The sequence below is a fragment of the Carex rostrata genome, chromosome 7 (genome assembly GCF_964058835.1).
Source record: "Carex rostrata chromosome 7, lpCarRost1.2, whole genome shotgun sequence".
Taxonomy (NCBI): Eukaryota; Viridiplantae; Streptophyta; class Magnoliopsida; order Poales; family Cyperaceae; genus Carex; species Carex rostrata.
In genome coordinates this window covers 2,550,589-2,562,330 of record NC_135924.1, presented here as the reverse complement: position 1 = coordinate 2,562,330, position 11,742 = coordinate 2,550,589, and positions in this window count along the sequence as shown.

The following is an 11,742-nucleotide window of genomic DNA, read 5'->3' as shown; positions in this document are numbered from 1 at the left end:
ATAAGGATAATAATGATGAAAGTAAAGTTGAGTAAATGAAGCAACCTTTTTGTGAATTAGCACTCATCTAATTTTGTCAGCCTTCAAAAAAGTAACCTTTTATCAAACTTTTTTCAACCTTTAGTCTAAAGTTGTGTAAATAAGGTTATATACGCAATCACCTTTTGTCAACCTTCAAAAAAGCAACCTAATTTTGCCTGCTCCTGCATCATACTTAGAAAAAAAATGCTCATAGACCATTACGTATGACTTGTGAGTAATTAATGTTTGTTTGACACGCATTATACTTAGAAAATTTAATTAAAAAAATAATCATAAGACCATTACTTATGAATTGTGAGTAATTAATGTTTGTTTAATTGGTCACCGGAGGTCACATGACTTAGTAGTGTCTCCCCATTGAAATTTTCATTGAAATTTTAGATTGAATATTAGTTTTCTAATCAATTAGTCTAACATTTTTTTATTATATACATCTTTTTTATATTTTCTTACATTTATAAATCTAAGTTTATTTATATATGTACTCGACACACTTATTGGATACACGATTTTCTGATTGCTTCTGATTACTTTCCATTTTTTAAATGTTATATAAATTTCTTTTGGATTGATTCTTAATTGATTAACCATATTTTCATTTCTTTCAATTTTTTATGTCACTTAAGAAATATTTTTTGTCATTTAAACAAGGAGCCTGATAATTGTACCCCAAACAAAATCCCTGAAAACGCCTGAAATCAGAAACCCTGGAAACGCCTTTTTATTATTGATTTAAACCAAATTTTACTTTCTGTCATTTTAATTATTGCTATTGAACTTAGAAAATTAAACAAACCAAATCAATATTTTCCAACTTTTAGTACTTAATTAATTTAAGTAAAGTCCAGTTTAGATTTGAACCATCCTGTGGATCGATACCTAACTAAACTATATGATAGGATTGTGCACTTGTAATCTTAATTGAAAGTTAATTCAAAGTTTAAAAAGTACAGCTTCCTGTACTGAAATTTTGTGATACACTTTTGTGCGAACAGAAGCCACTTTTGTGAATTAGCACTCATCTAATTTTGTCAGCCTTCAAAAAAGTAACCTTTTATCAACCTTTTTCCGATCGACCTTTAGTCTAAAGTTGTGTAAATAAGGATATATACGCAATCACCTTTTGTCAACCTTCAAAAAGCAACCTAAATTTGCCTGCGCCTGCATCATACTTAGAAAAAAAATGCTCATAGACCATTACGTATGACTTGTGAGTAATTAATGTTTGTTTGACACGCATCATACTTAGAAAATTTAATTAAAAAAATAATCACAAGACCATTACTTATGAATTGTGAGTAATTAATGTTTGTTTAATTGGTCACCGGAGGTCACATGACTTAGTAGTGTCTCCCCATTGAAATTTTCAATGTTGTTTTCTATCTATGATTATAGTATTTACCATTGAAATTTTCATTGAAATTTTAGATTGAATATTAGTTTTCTAATCAATTAGTCTAACATTTTTTTTATTATATACATCTTTTTTATATTTTCTTACATTTATAAATCTAAGTTTATTTATATATGTACTCGACACACTGATTGGATACACGATTTTCTAATTGCTTCTGATTACTTTCCATTTTTTAAATGTCATATAAATTTCTTTTGGATTGATTCTTAATTGATTAACCAATGTTTTCATTTCTTTCAATTTTTTATGTCACTTAAGAAATATTTTTTGTCATTTCAACAAGGAGCTTGATAATTGTACCCCAAACAAAATCCCCGAGTGCATCCCCCAAGAAGTTTAGCATAAAATTTTTTCTAATGTTATCTAATTTCCATTTACAGCGCTAATATCCAAATATTTAAAGCTCTGTTTATAACATTTTACAATGCTACTCGCAAGTATTTAAACATATATCTGCAAGCATTAAAATTCTAAATTTGTATAGTTTTAATTCCTAACTACTTTTGTTTTCAAGCCAAAAACGGAAAGATTTCTTTCATCCACTTTTTTTTATTTTTTCTCTGATCATTCTCATTCATTTTCTCGACGATCTGTGATTAATTTTGCGAATCTAGAAATATGAACATTTTTTTACTCAATTTTCTGTTTCAAATGAAATCCATGAAGAATAACTTTCAAGTTATATTTGTGTCGTAATTTTTTTTACCACTTCAAAATAATTTAAACCTCTATTTACAAGCATATAAATCACATGTACAAGTATATAAACCTCATTAATAACAATTTAAATATCTAGAATAAAACATATAAATCTCATGTACAAATAATTTAAACCTCAATAATAACACTTTAAAGCATATAAACCTCAAAAATAACATTGCATTTACAAAGCTCATGTACAAAGCATATAAACCTCATGTACAAAGCCTTGAAAATTTTAATGGTTGTAAACTAAGATTTAAAAATTTGAAAATTTAAAGTGCTCATGAGTTTTACTTTTAAAAAAAAAACAAATGACTTTAAAATTACTCAAAAATATTTCTTCATGGATCTTATTTGAAATATAAAATCGAATAGAAAATATTCGTATTTTTAGATTCGTAAAATTCATCATGGATCGTCGGAAAAATAAATTATAATGATCAGAGAAAAAATAAAAAAGAGTAGGTGAAAAGAATATTTTCTTTTTTTGCTTGAAGACAAAGTAGTTGAGAGTTTAAACTGTCTAGAAATGCTTTCAGACATAGGTTTATATGCTTGGGAGTAACATTTTAAAATTTTATAAACATAGCTTTAAATGTTTGAATATTAGTGCTGGAAATGAAAGTTAGACAATATTAGAAGGTTTTTTCTGTTAAACTATTTAGAGGACGCGTTCGGGTATGATGGCTCGGGGTACTAGAACATTTCTCTTTAAACAAATAGTATAGATTGGAGATAAGAAGAAGAGATTGGAGATGTGGGGAAAAAATATCTCATTGTGTAGAAGAGATGTATTCTCTTTCACACATTGGTGGTTGTATGTAGAAAAAACACCTCATCGTGTGGAAGAGATATATTCTCTTCTCAAATATAGAGAGAAGACTAGAAGAGAGATGTCTTTTGAGAGTTGAACAAAATTAAGAAATAAGATAAAATAAGGAAGTCTGCGCATAATGTTCCATTTTATTTTCTATTTTCTTAACAGTAAGGAATGAATTATATAGAAAGGTCACACATAAGATATTATTTGAAGTAACACAATTTTTCAGTGTTATCTTCAAAATTTCAGTACAAATAAGTTTAAATATCAAATATATATGAAGCATTCAATGTTAATCAAATAGAAATTCCGATCCGACTTGTTGAAACGGAAATTTTTAGTTTTTCAAATTTATGTTTCAATTTTCATGTTTTAATATCTTTCATAGAAATCATATTCTTCACGAAATGCTTATATTTGTTTTCATTTTTTTGGATCATTATGGCAATAATCAAGATGATTAATAAAATAATTTTCAACAACAGAGGAGATTACAAGAGATTTAAATAGGCTTTGAGATTTCTTGGTTATAATTAATTATATTTTTTAGTTATAAAATATAAGAGTAGATCATGAGGCAATGATTTAGATTAATATTTTCTATATTTTTATTTAATGTAATTTTTAACCAAACACCTTATAAATTTATTTGTGGATGACCTGAAGTTTATTTTATTACAAAGAAGTGCATTACTATAAATATTTGTAAGCATAATTAAATGTTATAAGAGTAATGAATTCAGCCGAAATTTTTATAAATATCCAAAAAAAATATAAAATTACAGAATCTACCCAATGTTTGAATGGAATTCGAAAAATGCCCAATCCAGTTATCCAATAACCGGATTTGGAACAAATATCCGGTCAATGGTTTCCCGGACTCAAAGTTGCATATCCGGTTAATCACTAACAGGAAAGTTGTATTTTGCCTTTTCTTTTCTTTTTTTAAACAAAAATTTTTAATTTTTTTATTTTCTGTATGTAAATATTAGAAATGTTGAATATATTTCTTTGAAAATAGATGAAATACAATATAATTTGATTTATTAGAAAGACTGCAACAAATAACCCGGATCAATATTTTCCAGGCCGGATTTTTCGCGGCTGTAAGAAAAATTAATATATTTCTTTATGTGTTATTAAAAAAAAAATGCTTAGATTCTGAGTTATGGATCCCAGTTCAAAAGTCACTTCTAGGTAATCACTTACATTTAATTTATTGTGATCCTTCTATTATATTTAATTTATAAAAAGTTGTATATATTACATTTAACTTAAGGGACAAATTTGAAGCTTTTATTATATTTCTTGAATATTCAAACAAGAACTTGTGGACTACAAAAAATAAAATAACAATTATTTCAGACATTGTGAATTGTGATAGCAGAGAAATCACTTACAAGAAAGGTATGATGATGAATCTTTGGCCATAACTAGAAAACTTACTAAAAACATGGTGCTTGATAATTAAAATAAACCAAAAGCAGTATTGCACAATATTTTGTTGGGTTGTTTCCTGCTTCCTCGAGGAGACTGTTAGCTAGGGAACATGCAATGATGGTTTTTATATAAAGGAAGAAAATTAATTTGGTTTATAAGTGAGCTTTAGAGAACATGCAATGATGATTTTTATATAAAGGAAGAAAATTAGAAACCTTTTATTTCCATTATTCCAAAAACATTACTATCAAGTGTGGTGACTCACTGCCCATATTGACTGTTAATATTCTAACTATATTTTATATAAACCTACTTGAATAACTTTTTTTATATATTGTAAAGAAAATGCTACAGCTCTACCTATGACTTCAATTTGGATTTGTATATGGAATCAAATCTCCTCCCACAGATTGGGTAGGAAATTCCTACAAATAAAGTCAATCCATCAATCTATTTTATATCTGCTTCTATTTGAATGGCTATATTAAAGAATAGAAAGTATTTAAGTTTTAAAAAAATACAATCAACATTTAAATATGACAATTTAGATGAAAACTAATATAAAATTGATGCGAAAATTGGTTATTTGCGACTCCAAAACCTTCAAATTTGAAAAATATCATCCCAAAATTTGAAATTCTAATAATGCCACTTTAAACTTCATTAATTTTTAATTTTGTCACTCCAAATAATTAATGACTAAAATACTCTCCCTTATTCTCCTCTTTTTCTTTTTCTGTCTCCTATTCTTCTTTATATTCTTCTTCCATGGCCATAACCATGTCGAAAATGAGAAAAAGCTCTCAAATTATAAAGCTAAAAATTTAATTAAGGAAAAATTACAGTTTTTTTAAAGCATGAACTTGGCATATTAAGGAAAAATGAAGACACATCGACCCAATTTGGGATATTCTGTGTCAAAGTTCAAGAAGCAGTTGCTTCTCTTCTCTGATAGACGTGCACCGAATTATATTAAAAATAGAACAGACACAAAATAAGTTACTGTTGACCGCAAGCATATAACGTAGTAAATAAATTCAGTGGAGATTTTTATGTCAAGAGCCGAAAAGAACAGACCCTGTCAAACTGGTAAATACTAGAACAACGTTGTTACTCGTTAATGGCTTCTTCATATGTTCTAAATAACTGTAATTTCGGCTTTATAATTTGCGAGTTTTTTTTTCTCATTTTTGACATGGCCATGGTCATGAGAGGAGAATATAAAGAATAATAGGAGATAGGAGAAGAAGAAGAGGAGAAGAAGGGAAGGTATTTTAGTCATTTATTATTTGGACAGTGATAACAATCCCCGCAGGTTTATCCCCGCAGATACTGCCAAAAAAAACATGGGGGGACCGCTCAATCATTAATGAGCGTTTAAAAAACTACGGGTATTTAACTTGAAGCATTAAAGTATTTACGTTGAATTTGTCAAGTATTGAACCCTATGCAGTGATCTCTATTTATGAAAGAGTAAATCAATCCATTAATTGTCCCCGCACAAAATTTCCTTTTTTTTTGAATCGTCCCCGCACAACTGGGGACCATTAAACATGGGGGGACCGCTGAATCATTAATGAGCGTTTAAAAAACTGTTAGTATTTAACTTGAAGCATCAAAGTATTTAACTTGAATTTATCAGGTATTAAACCCTATGCAATGATCTCTATTTATGAAAGAATAAATCAATCCATTAATTGTTCCCGCACAAAATTTCTTTTTTTTTTGAATCGTCCATGCACAACTGGAGACCATTAAATAAACAATCCTCTCACCCAATGATAAATACTCTGAGACATAATGATAAATATTTTATGTTACATGGGTAAATACTTGACATTATATGGATAAATACTTTATGTTACATGGATAAATATTTCTCAGGCATACTTGCAACTTTCAGTAAAACATCAATGATAAATACTCTCATGCATAATGATAAATACTTTATGTTACATAGATAAATACTTTGTATTGCATAGATAAATACTTCTCAGACATAATTGCAACTTACAGTAAAACATCAATGATAAATACTTTCAGACATAATGATAAATACTCTAGGTTACATGGATAAATATTCTATGTTACAAGGGTAAATACTTCTCAGAAATAATGATAAATACTTTTTTGAACATCAATTAATAGATAAGCATTTATTAACAGTGATTGTTATTAGATAACAGTATAATTAATGCGCAGATTGTTTTTAAAGCAATAATTAACGCGGGAATTGTTATTAGAGGAATGCATAATTAATGCGGGGATGGGAGTGGGGGGTTCTTATAATTAGTGGGGGGATTAAAGGAAACTTTTAGGAAAATTAGTGGGGGGATATATGGCAGTTAAGGAAGAGAGAGAGTGCGGGAAAAATGGGGGGATGGGAGTGGGGGGTTTGTTATAATTATTCTTATTATTTAGAGTGATAAAATTAAAAATTAATGATGTTTAGAGTGATATTATTACAATTTCAAATTTCAGGATGACATTTTTCAAATTTTATGATTTTAAAGTGACAAATAATTAATTTTTCCAAAATTAATAGATAGACTAACTCTTTGGATAGAAATTTCCTGCGAATTGGATGACAGATAATTTTATTCCTTCTATGTACCCTTTTCCTTGTAAATAATAATGAATAATGAATAGTGTAAAGTGTGTCAATAAAGCAACCTTTTATCTGCGCATGCATCATACTTAGAAAATTTAATTAAAAAATGTTCATAAGACCTAGTACCTAGTACCTCACCAGTCACCAATAAAATAATGTAGTTTTCTTTTATCTACTGATAATTAAGTTGTTTGTCTTTAATTGATATTTTCTTTCTTTTTGATGGATGCATGTGTTACATTTTTTTTTCTCGTTTCCTTTTGTCTTTTATATCACCTGCCAACCGCTAATTCCAAATCTGTCAATTTTTTAAGAATCTAATGCAAGAATCTTGTACTACAATATAAAATTAAGGTAGATCTGCCCCGACAGTCAACATTAAAGTAAAAACGAAATATAATAAGAGAAACAAGAAAAATCAGAAACTATAGACGAAGAGAAAGAATCAGTCAAGTGATTACGAGGTTGGCTAATTATATCAAATCGATTGTTTCTGAGGTACTATATATGCAACTAAGTCATTTTTTAATTTTCAAAGTCTAAAAAATCGAACTAAACCATTAGATGTGTTATATATATTAAAATATTCTTGGAGACCAAATTTTACATTTTTTTTTAATTTTGTTTACTATTTATTAAGCCACATTGAAAATCGTTGATCCAATGGTCCAGTTTGGTTTTACTTTTTTGTTAAGTAACCATTGGATCAATGATTTTCAAGTAGCTTAATAAATAGTAAACAAAAAAATTCAAAAAATGTAAAATTTGGTCTCCAGAAACATTTTAATACAGATATCACATCTAATGGTGCGGATCACTTTTTGAACTTTAAAAATTGAAAAATTACTTAGTTGCACGGAACCTCATAAACAATCAATTTGATATTAGCTAACCTTAGTGATTACTTTGTGTTTGTTATATAAGATAATGTGAGATAAAAAAAAAGGAGGCTGATAATTAACCCCGCACCTCCCACCTCGCAATTAACCCCGCACAAAATGTCAAAAAACTCCAGCTGTCATTTTTTTTTCATAAGGTATTAATACTTACATACAGAAGTATTTATCTCTAAGAACGAAAGTATTTATCTCTAAGCACGGAAGTATTTAGGGGATCATGCAAGTTTTTTTCATGGAGGGTGGGGGGGATCTCAAATCACATGGAGGACCATGCACGTTTTTAGAGGTGGGTTTTTTTTATCTCATTTCAATCTCGTCCACATTTCTCACAATCTATGAGAAATTTTGCGAATCTAAAATCACGAACGTTTTCTACGTAAATTTCTCTTTCAAATGAGATCCATGATGACATACTTTCGAGCAAGTCGTTACAGAAGTATTTATCCCTCATCGTGCAAGTATTTATATCTATACTTGAAAATATTTTTTTGCATATAATACTTATAATACTTGATATTAATACTTTCATATGTCAATATAAATACTTATAATACATGATATTAATAATTTCATATGTCAGTATAAATACTTATAATACTTGATATTAATACTTTCATATATCAATATAAATACTTATAATAATTGATAGTAATACTTTCATATGTCTGTATAGGTATAAATACATGCACGATGAGGGATAAATACTTCTGTAACGACTTGTTCGAAAGTATGTCACCATGGATCTCATTTGAAAGAGAAAATTACGTAGAAAACGTTCATGATTTTATATTCACAAAATTTCTCATAGATCGTGAGAAATGTGAACGATATTGAAATGAGATAAAACTAATTTGGAAAGAGATAGAGTGGGGGGATGGAATGGGGGGGGGGGGGGGGGGGGGGAGTAATATAATTGTTCAAAAAAAATTATTATTATAACTTGAATCATTGCCATTTAAGTTATAAATTCCATCTTCCCATTGCATCATGCAGGTATATTGGATAACTGAGATAAAAGGCAATCCGCTTTTTTCCTAATATAATCAGAAGATACATACAAAGAAAACTACAGATAAGAAATGAATCTGTTCCAAAACTATGTAATTTTGTAAAAGTTTAAATAAAAAATAACATAACATGTTAAACAGAATTCTCACCATCCTAACAAAATCTAAATCAATTTAATTAGTTGAAAAGTACAATCATAAATATATAAAGTGTAAAGTAGCTAGAGAGAGTCTGTTTGTCTGTTTGTCCTTCAAAATTCCACGTGGTGCACCCTTGTAGATCAGCCTTTGTTGCTCAACCGATACGTCACATCTAGTTTTTTTTAAAGTAAGAATAGGAGTCATACTCATATTTTATTAACCACAATTGGTTATATGATTTCAAGGTTTAGAGAGAAATCCCTATGATATATTTACAAGTAGAAAAGAATAAAAAATACCACAAAACAGAGAAACAGAGAAACAGAAAAAATGAGAATAGGAAAAAACAGAGGGCCGGGTACCACCGAGTCTTCACCTCTTCTATCAGTTAATCGATCGTTTTGGTCTTCTCTCTAAAAATTTTTGGACATCTTTCTCTCCATAGAATAAATATGGTAATGACCAACAGTTCTCGGAGTTGCTTCATCCTTGTTTTGCCCAATAAGAAAGTTTCAAAATTGATATTGTTCACCATCCGATACCCAATATTGAAATGTGTGAGAACAAATTTTACAATTTCTGGAGTTTTTTTCCTAGTTGTTTAGGATTTTTGAAAATCATTATTTTCTCATATAATTCTGGATCATTAAAAAACAACAATTCTAAAAAATTCTAAACAACTAGTAAAAAACTGCAAAAAATACAAAATTTGATCTTCAACCGCATTTCAATATGGATATCATGTTAAGCAGTTTGAATCGGCAATTTGAACCTTGACAACAACACGGAATAGCGTAAAGCGCCAAATGACCCGTGCTTTTTACAATTTGGCCCATCCTTAATATATTTTTTTTTGAAGGACAGCTCGAAACTATCAATTCCTTGATGATTAAAAGAGTATTTACAAAAGCCTCACCTACAACTATTATTTATTTACAACAAAAGAAAAGAAAAGAAAGGCTCCTCCTACTGCCTATATTTAGAGTAATTAGTACCAGCTCAGCGCCTCCTCCCTTGCTCGGGATACTAGATTCAGAGACACTGCTAGAGTGCTTCAAACACTTTCAATTGGAGTGTTGTATTAGGGTTGTAAATTCCCTATTATCATGCCATATAGAGACACTACTAGAGTGCTCCAAACACATTCAGTTGAAGTGTTTTATTAGAGTTCTAAATGCCCTATTATCATGCCCTCTAGAGGCACCACTAGAGTGCTCCATACACCTTCAATTCGAGTGTTTTATTATTTTTGTAAATGCCCTATTATCTTGTCATATAGAGACACTATGAGGGTGCTCCAAAACACCTTCAATTGGAGTGTTTTATTAGAGTTGCAAATGCCCTATTATCTTGTCATTTAGGGACACAACTAGAGTGCTCAAAACACCTTCATTTGAGTGTTGTATTAGGGTCGTAAATGCCCTTCTATCTTGCCATATCGAGACAGTACTAGAGTGCTCCAAACACCTTCAATTGGAATGTTGTATTAGGGTTGTAAATCCCATAATATCTTGCCATAAAGAAACACTACGAGAGTGCTCCAAACACATTCAATTAAGTGTTGTCTTAGGGTTGTAAATGCGCTATTATCTTGCCATATAGGGACACTACTATAGTGCTCCAAACTCCTTCAATTGGATTGTAGTATTAGGGTTGTAAATGCCCTATTATTTTGCCATATAAACACACTACTAGATTGCTCCAAACACATTCAATTGGAGTGTTTTATTAGAGTTGTAAATGACCAATTATGTTGCCATCTGAAGGCACTACTAGAGTGCTCCATACACCTTCAATTCGAGTGTTTTATTATAGTTGTAAATGTTGGAAGTTTCAGAAAATAGAAAAACAGAGAATACAGAATCTGGATTTTTCTAACTCAACTTCATCTATAACTGATACAAGATACATAGTATTTAACACAGAACATAATCCTAATTTAGCACCCACTAACCAAAGCTGCCATATTTAGCCCATGACAGCTATAACCTACCCATTACATGACAGCTATAACTATCCCTGCACATGCCTAAAATACAGAGCACAGTTTACACCTAGTTCTTAACTAAAAATAGACCTATACCTAAAACTGTCACTTCTGGAAAAATCTGCAGCACCTATGCGCCTTGCAGACCTGGTTCATGATTTGGATTACATTTAACACTCCCCCTTAATCCAAAGTCATCTACGTCCATCATTCTTCGACACCAAACAAACTTCTCTCTTGCAAGAGCCTTGGTCATGATATCTGCAACTTGTTCATTCGTACTAACATACTCCAATTCGATTTCCTTTTGCTCAACCAACTCTCGGATGAAGTGTTGCTTTGTATCAATATGCTTAGTACGACTATGAAACACTGGATTTTTGCTCATTGCTATCGTTGACTGGTTGTCGCATAGTATTATGGTTGCTCCTTTTTGCTTGCAATTTAACTCTTCTAGCATGCGCCTAAGCCAGACCCCTTGACGTGCAGCTGAAGTCACAGCATTGTATTCCGCTTTAGCTGTAGAGAGTGCAACAGTTGATTGCTTCTTTGAATTCCAACAGATTGCATTGTTGCCATAGAAGAACACTTGCCCGGATGTGCTCCTTCTATCGTCTAGGCTTCCTGCCCAATCGCTATCGCTATACCCAATTAAACTTGGATTCTCAACAGATTT